This window comes from Oryctolagus cuniculus, chromosome 2 (genome assembly GCF_964237555.1).
Source record: "Oryctolagus cuniculus chromosome 2, mOryCun1.1, whole genome shotgun sequence".
Lineage (NCBI taxonomy): Eukaryota > Metazoa > Chordata > Mammalia > Lagomorpha > Leporidae > Oryctolagus > Oryctolagus cuniculus.
Genome location: NC_091433.1, coordinates 78,964,464 through 78,980,884, shown reverse-complemented (window position 1 = coordinate 78,980,884; position 16,421 = coordinate 78,964,464). Strand labels below are relative to the sequence as shown.

Below are 16,421 nucleotides of genomic sequence, written 5' to 3'. Positions count from 1 at the left end.
TGCAGTCTTTGGAAAGAGCAAGGACCCTGTGAAAATCACTCACCAGTGAATCACTACTGCAGTCTTGCTTTCTAGTTTTATGAAGCTGCATGGCATAATTTCATAAAATTTTCCAGTTTTATGAGGTCAGATTTCATTCTTTATTTTTACGTATTAAAAAAAAAAGTGTACCTGAGAGAGAAAGCACCAGGAACCTCGGTCGGCTCTTTGTCTGCCATGAGCACTTTAACTTCCGGATCAGTGCATTTATAGAACCTGTGCTGCGGGGGCGTCTCGGGGGAGCCAGGCTCTGAGAGGGCAGTGCACCTTGCCTGAGCTCACCTGTGTGTAGGCCACAAAGGCAGCAGCAGACCCAGATCCACCTGGCTTCCGTGGATCTGTGCCAAGGGTGACATTAAGCAACTGGCTAGCCAAGGAGAAGGAGTCACGATCATCTAATAACAGCCTTTGTCACCTGGACAGAATACAAAATGCTTTTCCACTGTACGCGCCGGCTCAGACAAGACCTGGAACTGGGGGGCCACACCCTCCACTCCGGTTCTCTCCCTGGACCCTCTCCCTAGCCCCAAGTGGTGGGTGTCCCAGGCGAGCTCTCGGGAGTGCTGCCTGGGTGGTGGTGGTGGTGAATACACAGGAAGTCTGTTGACTGATTGCAGGTGGGAGGCTGTGCTGACGCCCCTATCCTGGGGGTTTCTCGGTTCATGGATCCTGGGTGGGCCTGGGAGGAAAGGCACCTGTAAGCAAGCTTGCTTTTGTCTCTCAGTTTGGCCCAGACCAGACTTGACTGACGCTGAGCCAAACACCAGTGATGAGAGGACTTCTCAGCATAGCTTGGCTTCCTTCTGCATTTGCCAACAAAGGTGATCTTTTGGCTAAACTCTTCTAACTTGGGAACCGAGTCTTACATGTAACTCCCAGGTTAAACCAGATCTGAGAGTGAATTGGACCTGCGTTGAAGAAGGGCCAGAAATCTGACAAGGTCTGGGGCGTCTTGGGTTTGCTATGTGCTAGTGATGCTAATGACTGGCATTTACTGAGTTCTCCCTGCAGACCAAGCTGTGTCCTGAGTGCTTCATTCTATCAGCTTCTTCCTTCACAGTCATAGGGTTTGTACCCAGAGAAAGGAGGCACACACATCCCATCATTTGACCAAGTTTCCACAACCGGTAAGTAGAGGTGCTAGAAACTGGATTTGTAACCACTGTTCCGTCTTGGCAAGTTGGCTGGTGATCTGGCCCAGAGCCACACCAGGCTTCGCTCTGAGTCCCGAGTATCTGCTGAGTTCCAGGCATTTCAGAGAGGCGACCCTTGGGAGAAGACGCAGGAGAGACGCAACGCTCAGGATGGAGTGAGGGAAGGGGCACTGTGGGTGGCAGCCCCCCGTGAGTCTTGGAGCCCTTCCAATTTTCCCTCCTTTCTTTCCTTCCCTGCAAATCCTCCCTGCCTGGTCTATGATCCAGTGAATCAACTCTGGGAGGCTGATTGAGGGAAGGATATTTGAGTACCCTAATCATACTCCATATTGCACTGCAGTTTTGTTTATTTTACAATCAGCCGCGATGAGCACAGGACAGCCTCCGTGCTGAAAGAGCCTGTTCATTAATCTCGACTTCAGCTCCCTGACTCGGGCCCCAGTCTACAGTCTACACCCGTAGATTATACCACGTCCACCCTTGTCTTGGCCACGTGGTCGTGTGGTCTTTCGGATGTTTGCCTTTTTGGCCCCAGCTCGCGGGTGCGGGGCTGAACTGCAGCTATACAGTGAATCCGCCAGGAGCGCAGAGAACATTCTAGTGCGTATGCTTATCCTGACAGATACTGCCAACCTCACAGCAGGGCTTTAGTTCACGTAGAGCACCACGCACACGTGCCTGAGTGACACGGGCTTAGGCAGCGTGGGCTCACAACTGGCTGCTTCTTGTGGACCATTTGATGAGTCCTCCGTTGTGAGATCCCACCAGCTCCTGCCCAAGCCCGACCCTGCAGACGGAGCTCTGAACTGACTCAGGTGCCGAATTCTGGTCCTACCTCCGCGGTCGGCTTCTGGGGCTTTGTGCAATCCTTTTACTTGTTGCTGCCTCCGTAGTCCCACCGGAACATGTGGCTACAAATATTTGCTTAGGATCATTTTAGCCGCTGTGAAGTCTGAATGAAAGGCGCTCTATTCAAGCGTATGGGCCGAGTTGATGACTCTGGCCCGACTACACTGCAGGGCTCCTCGGGAAGACAGACTGGACTCATTCATCCTTCATACAGTCTCAGTTTTATTCCAAAGCTGCCAGAGAATGGAGCCATCTCAGCATTTTCAAAGTACCTTCTATTTGGTAGGGTCGCTTTTTTCTTTTTTTTTGCCATTGCACATTAGCCAAGGTAAAACTACCGTGCAAGGAGAAGAACAATCATGAAAGGAGAAAGCCCTTCTCCAGGGAGACCTGCTTATTAGGTCATTAACAAGGTCAAGGAGGCCCTTTTGCCTGGGGCTGGAGTTTATAGTATTAGCATATTGGGCACTTGTGGGGCCCACCCTGGGTAAAGCAGGGTGCCATTTTTCTGTTTATTTGTACAGACTCGTGAGTCTTGTTTAGCGCGTCCTACTGTGGTAGGAGAGCAGAGCTGAGGATGAACCATACGGTATGTCCGGGGCTTGCTAGGGACTCACGTGTCCTAGTCCATTGCAGCTGCTCTGCCCCAGCGTCCTAGACAGGAGACTTGCAGACAACAGAGATCTCTATCTCACAGTTCTGGAGACGGCATGGTTTGTCCTAGGGCTTCAAGCTCCAACCTCCTTTAATCATGAGTGCAACTACATACCTCTACCGACTCCTCCTCCATCTGTTTGAACTCCTCACTTACCCCACGAACAGACTTCCCATCAAGATATCACCCTCAGGCTGTGGACACCGGACACCTAAGAAATTGGTAGTCACCTTCTTCTTCTTCTTCTCCTTCTCCTCCTTCTCCTTCTCCTTCTCCTTCTCCTTCTTCTTTTGACAGGCAGAGTTAGAGAGAGAGACAGAGAGAAAGGTCTTCCTTCCGTTGGTTCACCCTCCAAATGGCAGCTACGGCCGGTGCACTGCGCCAATCTGAGCCAGGTGCTTCCTCCTGGTCTCCCATGGGGTGCAGGGCCCACGCACTTGGGCCATCCTCCACTGCCCTCCCGGGCCACAGCAGAGAGCTGGCCTGGAAGAGGGGCAACCGGGACAGAATCCGGTGCCCCAGCTGGGACTAGAACCCGGTGTGCCAGCGCCGCAGGCGGAGGATTAACCAAGTGAGCCACGGCGCCAGCCCCCTGGCAAATGTCTTACGAAAACTTAACCAGCGCCTGATATAATCTGGCCTGTGTCTCCCTGTTTGAACTCATTTTTTCTTTTTCACTTCTTTGCTCATCAAGCCCAGCCAGTCACACTGTTCTTTTTCTCTGTTCTTTCTACTTTTCCAAGTTCTTTCCCACCTTAAGGTTTTGCACTTTTGCTGGACTCTCTACTTAGTACGTTCAGCTCATCTGTCTGAATTTGTTTTGAGCTGCTCTATAGAATACTACAAACAAGGTAATTTACAAAGAGGATAAATTCAATTATCATGGTGCTGGAGTTTGGGAAGTTCAGTGTCAAGGGCCTTCTTGCTGTATCAGCCCATGGCAGAAGGCAGGAGGGGCAGAGTGAGAGAGAGGAAAAGAGTGAACTTGCAACCTCAAGCCCTTTCATAATCAGCCTTAATCCATGGATGAAGGTGGAGCGCTCGTGCCTAACCACCTCTCCTTAGACCCCAGCTCCCAATATTATCACACTGGGGATCAAGCTTCAAACACACACTCTCGAGGGGATCCATTCAAACCACAGCACTCTACCTGTGGCCATCAAATTCACGTCGTTCTCACATGAAAAACGTATTTATTCCACCCCAGTGGCCCTAAATCTTAATCCATTCCTGGATCAGCATTAAGGTGCAAGGTCTTGAGTCTCATCTGGATGAGACACGGGTGAAACTCAGGGCAGGATTCATCCTGAGGCAAATTCCCTCTACCTGTGATCTTATCGAAATACAACAGTGCGGCAGGCCCAGGATAGAAATTCTCATTCCAAGAGAAAGAAATAGGCAAGAAGAAAGGAGCAAATAATCCACAGTGAGTCAGAAAGCCAACAGGGAAAACATCACTGCCTTCTGAAAAAAATTTTTATTAATTCATTTTGTTCATTTGGAAGGGAGGGGCAGGCGGAGACAGAGATTTCCCATCTACTAGTTCATTCCTCAAGTACCTCCGACACCTGGGGCTGGACTGGGGCGAAGCTGGGAGCCAGGACCTCAATCCAGGTCTCCCCTGTGGGTGGCAGGGACCCAGCTCCCTGAACCATCACCTGCTACCTCCCAGGGTGAGCAATCACAGGAAACTGGAATTGGGCGCAGATCTGACTTGAGTCCAGGCGCTCCAGTGTTGGATGCGGTGTCCCAACCAGCATCTCAACTACTGGGCTCAACACCCACCCCGTATTCAGGCTTAAAGTGGAGAATCCTGTCTCGACTTCATTTCCCTCATTCTACGGAGGGAGCTGGGCCCTCAAGCCCCAAGGCAGCCCCGTCTCTGGTTTTTCCAGGCTGCCTCCTCCCAGCAGCTCTCCCAACTTGGGGGTCTCAGCCCTCCAGCTCTCCCAGGTTTTTGTTGCTGTGAACGGTGCTACAGTTTCAGGGTCTTGTTTTGATGAGGGAGAAGTGTGGTTTAATTTTAATCCAGGTCCTTGCCTTTTACTTAAAAAGCATTTTAAGCACAGGCACATATACAGTGCCCAACGTGATAAAGCTTATTTTAAAACTAAGAAAGCAAACACACACCTAACATGGGCATAGTTCAGGTGGGCCAGAGACCAGGGCGGGGGGAGGGAAGTGGAGAGAGGGGCATGCCCTCAGCACTTTCTCTCACCCTTGTCTCTGATGGAAGAAGCGAGCCCTCCCAGCACCTCCTGTTAGGAGGAGATGTGCTCACCTGTAAGCTTTATGACCCCTCCATAAAATTCCACATGGAGCTTATATGCGTATTTCCATGGCAATGCTTCCCCAGGTCCAGGATGAAAATAGGGCATCCAGGGCTCGTGGTTTGTGACCTCCAGCTCAGCTAGCTACTTTATCCCATGCCAGCTTGACCCCAGTAGGAGTTACCCTAGTGGGGCTCTGATGGGGACACCCTGCGGGGGCTTTGTTCTCAGGGCTCCAGCCGGCATCGCCTTGATGGAGACTCCGCAGGGCCCTCCCTCCTGCGGCTGTGCTGGGCACTGCCCCAGTGGGGGCTGTTTCCCATGGTGCCGCCCCTGCATGAGCTCTGCCTGGGTCCCTGGGTGGTCTGTGCCATCCTCTGAGATCTAGGTGAAAGCTGCCCCATTCTTGCATTCTACATGCCTGAGGGCTCAGCGCCACCCATGTCTCCTCATTTGAAGCTGTGCCTTGTGGAGCGGTGAGTTGAGCCGCACCTGGAGCCCCTGGGCCATGGCTGGGGTGGTTGGGCGACCCCATTGCGGGATTCGAGGCAGGGCAGGGCAGTGAACGCTCTGCTTCAACCTTGCCTTCAAGGTCCTGCTCAGGGCCTGGGTGGGAGAGGCAGCCTCAGAATCTTTCCCCAGCACCTGGCTCCCTCCTGCTCCTAGCAACCTCTTTAGCAAAAGGTGAACATCCCTCATTCACTCTGCTGAAGGCACGTGTTCGCGCTTCGCAGGGTCACATTGCAAATTTCCCAAATCTTTCCACCCTGCTCCCCATCTCTGAATAATTTCTCTCCTCTCACACTTTATTGCACCTTCAATATTTTACTTGGTAGTTTCTTCAGTCAAATATCCTGTTTGTGACTCTTAAACTGTGTCTTCCATAAAGGCCTAGGGATGGACACAATTCAAAGGTAGAAAGTCCTTAGCTACATTGTAACAGGGATGGCCTTTAGTGTGATTCCCAATAAGAGATTCCTCCTTTCTGTCTGAGACCTCATCAGACAGAGAGGGGGGCGGGGGATCTCATATCCAGTGCTTCAATCCCCCACTACAGTCAGGAGCCAGGAACTCAGTCCAAGTTTTCCACATGGATGACAGGGACCCAAGTACTTGAACTCTCACCTGCTACTGTCCAGGATATGCTTGAACAGGAGGCTGAAGCCAGGACTTGAACCCAGGCACTCCAATATGGGGTCAGAGGTCCCAACTGGCCTCTTAGCCACTGTGCCAAGCACCCACCCTGCAGGCAATACATTTAAACTTAACATAGCACTGCCAAAATTGGCATGCTGACTGCTTTTTATCATTCAAATTGTTGGATAATTCCTTGAGCATTTTGTCTACAACAGTCCTTTCTTCTCAGTCACTTACATATTGTGCAATAAATTGTCTTCAGACTTAAAGCCATTGACAATAATTTGATGCTATGTATGATTTGACACGGATGTTGTCTCTTTCACTCTGAGATGAGAATGCAGGTTCTATGAACAGGAGGGCCCTGGCCTGAAACCTTCTCTGCTGAGTGCCCAGCACTGCGGGATGAATCTGGGACTTGGTAGCCTCTCCACCAATATTTGCTGGGTGACTCAAGGAATGAGCAAAGTAGGAGGATTTGTCATGGACCCCAGGAGGTTTTCACCTCCCAGAGCCCACTCATGCTCTTTAGCATGGGCACCGGAAGTTCCAGAAGGAGCCGCTAGTGGACTACACTGAAGGAACTGGGCTGGCTTGTAGGGTCTTGGCCATCTAGGTTGTGTCAGGCTCGCCTGTGGCTCATGTGAACTAAGAAGCGACCTTAAAGCTCAGCAGAGGATCCAACAGGGCCAGGACTCCTTGGAGGGCAGGCAGAGTGGGAGGTTGTTGGTAGGAAGCATAGGCATAATGTGGGTAGCAAGCTACAGGGACAGGGTGGAGGAATTCCCAGGGCCACTGGGGACGTGGTGGTGAGTCCACTGTAGGAAGCCCCTGTGGTCTGGGAGGAAGAGGTGTAGGAGCCGTCGGAGGGACGTGGTGGAGGCACAGAATAGCCTGCCGTCCTCCTCATGCGGGGGTGATCCAACCGCAGCCACAGCATGTCCTACCGGCGAGCTTCTGACACCAGGCACCGCCAGTGAGTTAGGGTCAGGATGGGCTGAGGGTGTTCACCGCTGATGCAGACTGTCCTCCTGCTGAGTACGGGGTGGGTTCGGAGCACAGGAAGGGATGCCCACCGGAAGACCACTATAGAGAAAAGGAGAGGCAGAGAGAGAAAGAGAAGTCTTCCATCCACTGGTTCACTCCACAGTTGAACGCAACAGCTGGAGCTCAGCCCATCCGAAGCCAGGAGCTTCCTCTGGGTCTCCCACGAGGGAGCAGGGGCCCAAGGACTTGGGCCATCTTCCACTGCTTTCCCAGGCCACAGCAGAGAGCTGGATCAGAAGTGGAGCAGCCAGGATGCCAGGAGTTTCTCCTAGATCTCCCATATGGTGCAGGGGCCCCAGGACTCAAACAGGTACCCATATGGGATGCCGGCGCTGCAGGCAGCGGCTTTACCCTCTATGTCACAGTGCCGGCCCCTATACCCCTACTTTCTACAGTAGTCTCCCCAGGTCAAGAGCACACCACTGCTTGCTTTAGGGGTCTTTCCCCCACTCATGCTTCTCAAGTTTAACCTCTGATTGCTTGAATGCCCCTGGGATGCTGCGAGTCCTACCAGCTTTCAGCTCCTTGCTGAGTTATCTGATGATGATATCGTTGCCAACAGGGTGGCATCTAAAGGCTCTCGCGTTGCATTCACAGCGCCACCTCTGGTCACTTTCCAGCCATACACACTGTGCTCCAGCTGCTGGGAGCCCCCTGCTGTTTTCTAAACACCAACCCTGCTCTAGGACATATACGCTCTACATGCTGTTCCTGGCTGTTCTTTCCTTTCTCTACCGGCAAATCCTCCCCAGCTCCCCAAGCAGGGCTGGTTGCTTCTTCCCTGGGAGACCCACGGTGCTTTCTCCACGTGGGCCTCCCATAGATGAAGCTGAAACGTCGAGTGGATGATTCATCAGGCACTGCCTTGTACTGCACTGTCTCTGGATTGATGTTGAGACAGGAGAGCCTCTCTGTAACCAATCACCAGCAGTCAATCAAGAATGAGGGTACTGGGGAGCCAGAGCTGCCACTGGCCACTGAGAAGAGTGGGGCTGGCCTGGGCCCAGCGGGCACCTAGCACAACCTGCCGGGAGAAGAGGTAACTGTAAATTTCAGTAGAAATGCTTCCTAGAACACAGTAGAGGCCGGCGCCGTGGCTCAATAGGCTAATTCTCCGCCTTGCGGCGCTGGCACACTGGGTTCTAGTCCCGGTCGGGGCACCAGATTCTGTCCCGGTTGCCCCTCTTCCAGGCCAGCTCTCTGCTGTGGCCAGGGAAGTGCAGTGGAGGATGGCCCAAGTGCTTGGGCCCTGCACCCCATGGGAGACCAGGAGAAGCACCTGGCTCCTGCCTTCAGATCAGCGCGGTGTGCCGGCCTCAGTGCACTGGCCGCGGCGGCCATTGGAGGGTGAACCAATGGCAAAGGAAGACCTTTCTCTCTGTCTCTCTCTCTCATTGTCCACTCTGCCTGTCAAAAACAAAACAAAAAACAGTAGGAGTTAAAATACAACGATAAACAATGGCTCAGAGGAAGAATGGGTTCAAAGTGAGGGATACTGGGTGGGAAGGGAGGAAGAGACAGGAGGGTGGGCGGGGCTCCTGCTCTCAGGACAGAGGAGCAGGTGGGACAGGCTCCCCACCTTCAGCCTCCATGGGTTGGGTGCTTGTGGGACTCACAGGCAGATTCTCCTGAATGGGCAGTAAATGTGGTTACTGTTTGGCTGCTGATTTTTCACCTATTATTGCAAGACATTTCCTGTTTGGATTTAATCTTCTAATATCTGGTCAAAATTTCTACGAAGGGCTTAATGTATACCAAGTTCTGTTCCTCTATGTTTCCTTTCTCAGAACTCCTGAACGCAAAGGGAGGTCAACCAGATGTCTCGACAGTTAGTTCAATCACACATTCAGCTTTTAGTCATTGCAGCAAAGTGGCAGAGACCTGCGGTCAACAGGGCAAGCTCCAGACATGATGGTGATCTTTATCAGACTTGGGGCTCCTGGGGCTCCTTTGCTTCCGATGGGGCTCTGTCCCGACAGACCCATCATAACTTCAAAATACCGTAAGACTAAAATGCATTTCCTACATGAACCTACCAAACACCACAGCCGGGCAACACAGCACACCGCACACCAGGGCGTCGGTGTTACACTCTCCTGATGGCAGGGCTGCCGGGGAGCTGTGGGCCGCTGCTATCGCCTGGTGTGGGGAGACTGTTGTGTGGAATACCTTAGCCTGGGAAAAGGTCAAAACTCAGACTCTGAAGTCTGAGTTTACTAAATGCATATGATTTCGGCACCATCACAAGGTTCAGAAATCATTAAGTTGAATCCATGTAAGCTGGAGAAGTTGGAGGCCATCTGTAGGCAGTCAAATCGAGTTTGTCTGCAAAAGCTGTTTTACCTTTCAGAGCCTCAAAGTCTAGCCGTGCACAAAGGAGTCATAAACCATTGCAATTAACAGGGACTTCAGGGTTTATTGAATTCTTCCCAGCTCATTTCACAGGGGGAAATGGGCAAGGGGAGAAACTGAAATCAAACCTTTATAGCAGGCTTGATAGAATTCTGTACCTTTCTCCTCCAGAGAATGCAGCCTGTTTAAGGCCCTTTTAAACAGTCACCATTTTTTGAGTTGCTTGCTTTTTCAGAAGCAAATGTGCAGATGGAAACAGAAGTGAGAAAAGCACCCGGAGGTATGGACACAAAAGAAGAGTGATTGAGAGGAGACTGCCTGGGCTTGTTTAGATAATTCCACTCTAAACAAACCCTGGCGGGGGGAAACGCATACAATATTGATGTATGAATGGGATACAGAATTGCACACTTCAGACGATGTTCTAATAGACAGGTGCAGGGATACAATTACACATCATCATGGCTAATTCAATAAATGTTACTGAGCACCTACCCTACTGTATCCATGGGGATTAGAGGGAAAGTGAGGATACAAGTGTGTGTAATGAGAAGAGCAAGCACTGAGGGCCACAGAGTTTCAGGCATCAGCTCATTCAACCTTAACAGTAAATACAATTATAAGCCCATTTTATAGGTAAGCAAATGGAGCCTTAGGATGATGAAGTAACTTGCCCAGAATCATACAGGTAACAGGTAGCAGTGCTGAATTCACAAGGAAGGGTACACTCGAGGAGCTGCTTGAGGTAGGTAGGAAGTCAGATATGAGCTTCTGTCTGTGTGACATAAAGGCCTAAAGAGTTGACATCTATGCATCTCAAAGTCATCCCGATAACGGTTCAGGGGCAGTCCAGTATCTGCATCCTGCCCTTCCCTCTTCTACCTGATAACCTGCCAGGTAGGGGGCTCCGCCCCTTCTGCCTGATAATCTTCCAGATGCAGCCCAGTATCTGTATTTCAAGTATCCTGCTCGGATCCCGATCCTCAGGGGGTCTTGCTCACCCTTCCTCTAACCCAGGGCGGCGCCAGCTAGGCTTCTTCCTGTCTGATACCTTCAGGGGGAAAATGCAGATAGGAGTTTTTTAGTATTTCATCCATAAAGTCTTTTGTTTCAGGAGGAGATGTGTGAAGACAAAGACCCATCTCCTTAAAACCCCTGGCCTCAACTGGACTGTGCGCTCAGCCCTCTGCCTCTATGCTGAGCCGCCCGCCTGGCCTGGCCAGGGGTATTCTCTCCACTCAACCGTGTAATCTCGCTCTTCCCCGAGTCCGAGCACCTGGGCACTCTCTCTCAGGTTCTGTCTGGAGAGGTGCCCATCGTTCTTATGGATGTCCTTTCCCTAATAAACCTTGCTATTTCACTTTCCACTACTCTCTGTCTCGTGCCTGAATTCTTGCTTGTATGAAGACAAGAACCCTGCCATTCACCATCACAGAATGAGACAAGAGAGGTCCATTCAGAGAGGATCAGGGGAAAGCACACTTCCAGAATGTGCCGAGAGCCACCGGTGCAGCCTACCTGACCCGGAAGAGGGACCACGAGGCACTGGAGTCACACTACATGCACCCAGGGGTCAGCTGTGGGCCTAAGTCCAGTTTAAGAGAAAGAACAACCTTGCCGCAATCAGGGTGGGGAGCTGGATGTGCAGACCACAGAGTGGCAGTTGCTGTGGGCCATCAGAGCTCCGCGGAAGCTGGGCAGTCAGTGGCTCAGCCTGGAGGGTTGTGCAGGGCAGGGGCGTGCAGCAGACGGAGCTCCTGGAGATAACATCAGGTGTGTGCATCTTCTCTACGGCCGCCTCCCTCTCCGGAAGTGGCCTGTGGCAGCTTCCAGCTTGAGGAGAAGCCTGGCAGAAGCAACGTGCTGCAGTCGGGGTGTCTATAAGGGAAACAAGAGGCACAATAAAGACAAGACTGAGTTCCGCGAGGACTACTTATGCCCAAGGCTCTGGCAAATTCCATTTCTGCTCATTGCCCTTTGCTTGCCTAGCTAAGGCAGCAAGTTTACGTGATAAAGATAAAAAGTCATGGCTAATGCCTGGACACCAGCCAGCTGAGCAGCCCCCAGCACCTCGCTCACTTCCTTAGGGCTGCATTCCTTTCTTTTGCATACCCTGGCTTATCTTTTTCCATTTCCTGCCCCCATGCTTGCACTCTCTCTCTCTCTCTCTCCCTCTCTCTTTCTTCCTCTGTCTTCCATCAGCCTCCTGGCTGACTGGCCACTCTGGACTCTGACAGTCGCAGGCTCTGATTCTCCCACTGGGCTTGGAAGAGCAGTGCCCTCTTGTGGTCCTGGACCCCCTACATCTGAATCCTCCAGGGAGCTGGACAAAGGCAGAGCCCTGGACTCCACACAGAGGCCACTGATGCAGACTTGCTGAGCTAGGGGGCTGCGTTTTATTTATTTATTTATTTATTTGACAGGCAGAGTGGACAGTGAGAGACAGAGACAGAGATAGAGAGAAAGGTCTTCCTTTGCCATTGGTTCACCCTCCAATGGCCACCGCGGCCGGCGCACCGCGCTGATCCAATGGCAGGAGCCAGGTGCTTCTCCTGGTCTCCCATGCGGGTGCAGGGCCCAAGCACTTGGGCCATCCTCCACTGCACTCCCTGGCCACAGCAGAGAGCTGGCCTGGAAGAGGGGCAACTGGGACAGAATCCGGCGCCCCGACCGGGACTAGAACCCGGTGTGCCGGCGCCGCTAGGTGGAGGATTAGCCTAGTGAGCCGCGGCGCCGGCGGGGGCTGCGTTTTAAGCACGCGTCTTCGGGTCAGGTGTTGGTAATTAAAGTCTGAGACCCATTTTCCTGGGTCTGAATTCTTGCTCTGTCTTCTCTGGAAGGCAGCGAGACCAGAAAGAAGGCCCAGCAGTGGTACTGGACTTATCCTTTCCCCGTTGTTTTCTGTGTGCACGTCTGTCTCCTCCACTTGGCCGTGCTTTGTAAAGATGGGAATCCCATCCTACTCGACTCTGAAACCCTTGGCCTTGGGTGGTGCCTGGAACATTGCAGACACTAAATAAGTGCTTGTGGAATGAATAAACTGTTGATGTAGGGAACCCCTCTCTCCCTCCATCCCTTCATTTGGCCTGTTCCCCTTCTCTCCGCCTCTCTCTCTTGGGGTCCCCTTGGCCTTGAGCACACAACCCAAATGTTTTAAGAGATGGTTAATTATTAAAAGGAGAGTTTCAGGCATAGGTAGGACAGGTTGCTCAACTGACAAACAAATCCACCTTCTCGCATGGTTTCCTAAGCCTGCAGGAAGCAGCCAGAAGACAGTCACTCACCGGACAATGGCTCAGGCCAGCCGTCCTGTCCCACAGCAGTTGCACAACACTGTTGCCACAACCTGAAGCTATAAATAGTGTCTACAAAGAAACCTCAGGCTGGCATGGGTGGCCTTGGGTTGTTGCACCTTCAAACAAATGGGGACAGCTTTTATAAAAAGGTCTCCCTTATATGGAATCTAAGCCTGGGGCAAAGCACTCTGCCTTCCTTCCCTGTGTGTTCTGCCTGCTCACCTGCACAAGGACCACATTCTAGAGCTCCCTGGGGCTCTCCCTGCTTCTCCTTACTGCCAGCAGTGTGCCACCCGGTCCCGCTGTTATAAGATAATAATGAACAAAGTGACAGTGGTTCTGCAGTAGGTCCTCCTTCCTCCATTTCTATCACTCCTATGCTTGTCTTATCTCTTGGGCCTGGTCCTTGTAAGTTCTTAGCATATTGATTGATGACCCTACCTTCCTCTGTAAGACTGATTCTTATACACTTTCTTGGGGCATGTTTTCTGAGCCTTCAGAATGGCTTCCCATTGCTTATAACAGTTGGCTGCAATTTATCAATGCACATCCTGTTCTTAAGGTGTGTATTTATTTCCAAATTAGATACATATTCTATTATCCATTCGCATAAAATATTAGAAGACATGACTTTTGTTGCCAGTTTTGGCAAGCATCAATTTAAGTGTGAGCCCTAATATTTTCTCCTGAGACTCCCTACCTTCATTTTGAATACTCGACCTGGGCTATCGGGCTATTCCAAAATCTGGTTCCAGGTTGTTCCTCCGGTCACTCAGCACTGCCTAGAGACTACCCTGGCCAGGCTGGGCTGGGTCAGAGGATAACAATGAGCAGTCATAGCCCCCGGTCAGGAGCTCACCAACTGATGGAGGAGATAAACACACACATTGATAACTCCTAGAGAATCTTATGTGTCATCCTACAAGTTTTCCCAGGGCCTGAAGGAAGAACAGAGAGAAGATAGAAATCTGCCAGTGAGAGCCAGGAACGGCTTCCCAGAGGACTGTTCGAGCAGGGTCTTGTAGGACAAGTTCACCAAATTGCTACAAGGACAAAGGGCCTTGTTGCATACGGGATAGCACAAAAATACGGCACATCAGAGAAAGGACAAGCAGCTCGCGGAGGCTGGTGGGCTATGCAGAGTGTTGGAAGGTGAGGATTGGGGAGGAAGGTTGAGGTTAAAGTATGGGCACTTCATCTGTCATACCAAGGGGTCTGGACTGTATCCTGCAGTTAGTGGGAGTCACATGGTGTTTTGTCCAGTGGTTCTCTCTCCCCAGAAGAGTGACAAGATCTGAAGTGGAAAGAATAAAATCAGGCCGGTCTGGCAGATCTCTCCTTCCCTGAGATGCCTCCCTTCTCGGGGCTGTTAGGAAGCGGGCGGCCTGGGCTTGCCCCACAGAAGGGGCCCAGCGCCTCCCCAGCGTCAAACGGCAAGATCAGGCCTGCCCCGCACTGGAGGGTGCTAAGAAGGAGTCACCCGCCATGGCTGGGGCTAGCGGTCACTGGGAAGGCTTCCCGGGGGTAGCTGGACAATGGCTTTGTGATGACATCAGGACGTAGCTCTCATCTATAACCAGGAATCAGTGAACCCAAACTCCAGTGAGAGAACAGTGTTCTGAAATATAACCCAGTGGCAGATGCTCATAGTTTAATGAAACAGAATTGAAGAGCACCACTTTCTGACTGCTCTGTCTCTGTAGTTCCTGGTGGTAGACACTGTCCTCTATCTTTTTATTATACTTTCATTGAGAAGCCAGTGTTTAAACAGTGTTCCCAAGTAACCCATTGGTCTTTTAGGTTCATTTGCATATGCAGTTCCTCTCCTAGTGCTGTGGCACAGTGGGCTAAGCCTCTGCCTGCATTGCCGGCATCCCATATGGGTGCCGGTTCTAGTCTCAGCTGTTCCACTTCCGATCCAGCTCTCTGCTGTGGCCTGGGAAAGCAGTAGAAGATGGCCCAAGTCCTTGGGTCCCTGCACCCACATGGGAGACCTGGAAGAAGCTCCTGGCTCCTGGCTTGGGATCAGGGCATCTCTGCCCGTTGCTGCCATTCTGGAGAGTGAACCAGTGGATGGAGGACCTCTCTCTCTCTCTCTCTCTCTCTCTCTTTCTTTCTCTCTTTCTCACTATCTCTCTGCCTCTGTCTCTTTGTAACTCTGCCTTCCAAATAAATAAAATAAATGCTTTACAAAAGAGAAATGGGGACTTGCTTTCTTACTGGGGACAGAAGGAGCCAGAAACCACAGCCCCATGGAGTCATGAACCATTTGACAGCAGAATTTCAAGTCCTAGGTTTCCACATGAGGTCGCTGCCCAAAGTTTGTGGAAAATAGAAATCAGTTGTTGAGTCTGTTGTGGTGTAAACAACAAGCATTGTTTGTGAGCTAATTGTCACAGCTCACATTAATTGCTTCTTACTTGGGTGCTAGAACCCCTCAGATAGATCTTTCCCTTGTCTCTAGGAGAAGGAGCGGATACAGGGGCAGTGCTCAGGTGGCCTGGGACACTTGGGCAGAACGACCATCTCAGGGGCTGACTTACAGGAGGGCCCCCTGAACCTCTCAGGAGGGGCAGCGAGCCAGGTAAAGGCTGCAGCCTGGTCTCCAGGTCCGGGACCCCCAAGTAATTCAGAGAGGAAGCTCTAGTCTCAGTCAAGAGCAGAGTACATGACCAGGCAATCTTGCTGCACTTACACAAAATTACCCATGGGCTGGAGTTTAAATAATTCCACTCATAGGGGCCGCGAGTCAGAGAAATACTCTGAATCCACAGATTTATTTGCATTTCTATATACTTTGCATATTATTATCTATGAACCTTTATCTGTAATTAGAGTTTTCACAACCACTGACACTATGTCTGGTCCTTACCTGTCTGTCAAACCCATTGGCAAATCACCACCTGTCACAGGCCTGTCTGGGGGCACTCCACAAACTGGGCAGGATTTTTACATTTTTTCAAGGATCGTACCCAAAGCACAAAGTAGAATACAGGGTAGAGACCTCATGGGGTGCACGAGGCCTAAAATATCTCCAACCTGGCCCTTTACATAAATGTTGGCCAACCCCCGGCCTTGAGGCATTACTGGCTTCTCAGGCACAGCATGATTTATGGTGGTTTTCTCATCCCATCCTTTCAGCCACCTTGGAGGGAGGTGGGACGGTTGTCATTATGGCCACTTGCAAGGTGAGGAACGAGAAGCCCAGGACAGTTACATAACTGCTGTGTGGTCATATCCACGGCCTCCTCACCCCCTAGGCAGGGGACTTATCAGTGGATCACAGAGGACCTGAGGGACCCAACTCTTCGGCACCCAGGGACAGAGAGGTTGGAGTGCCTCCAACATGATTGAGGGTATGCACTCTGTCCACCCTTCCTCAGCAGGCAGCTCATTGGGGAAAAGCCATGCAGGATATTTGGAAAGGCTAGAAATGTTTAACCGGCCTTAATATAGACTTAGGCAAGCAGGCCGACGAAAGTTCACGTTGCCCTGAGGCAGGATGTCCCAACCCTCCCAGCTGACCCAGGCCCTGGCTGCTGCGTGGCTGTTGGGCAGCCGTGCTACACTTGCACCCAACACTGCTTTTGCCCTTGGCCTTTCTGCACCTCCACTTCAAATC

The 16,421-nt window shown here is 51.5% G+C and overlaps 1 long non-coding RNA gene across 2 annotated transcripts in view; it reads right to left on the bottom strand.

The window, feature by feature from the left end:
• Positions 1-4,164: 4,164 nt before the first annotated feature.
• LOC127487306 (uncharacterized) overlaps positions 4,165-16,421 on the bottom strand; it is a 30,006-nt gene continuing 17,749 nt past the window's right edge. For both annotated transcript variants that reach the window (XR_007914060.2, XR_011386881.1), the window contains exons 3-4: positions 14,007-14,093; positions 4,165-11,381 (exon numbers count right to left, since the gene is read on the bottom strand). This is a non-coding gene — a long non-coding RNA (uncharacterized lncRNA). The remainder of the gene's footprint in view (positions 11,382-14,006; positions 14,094-16,421) is intronic.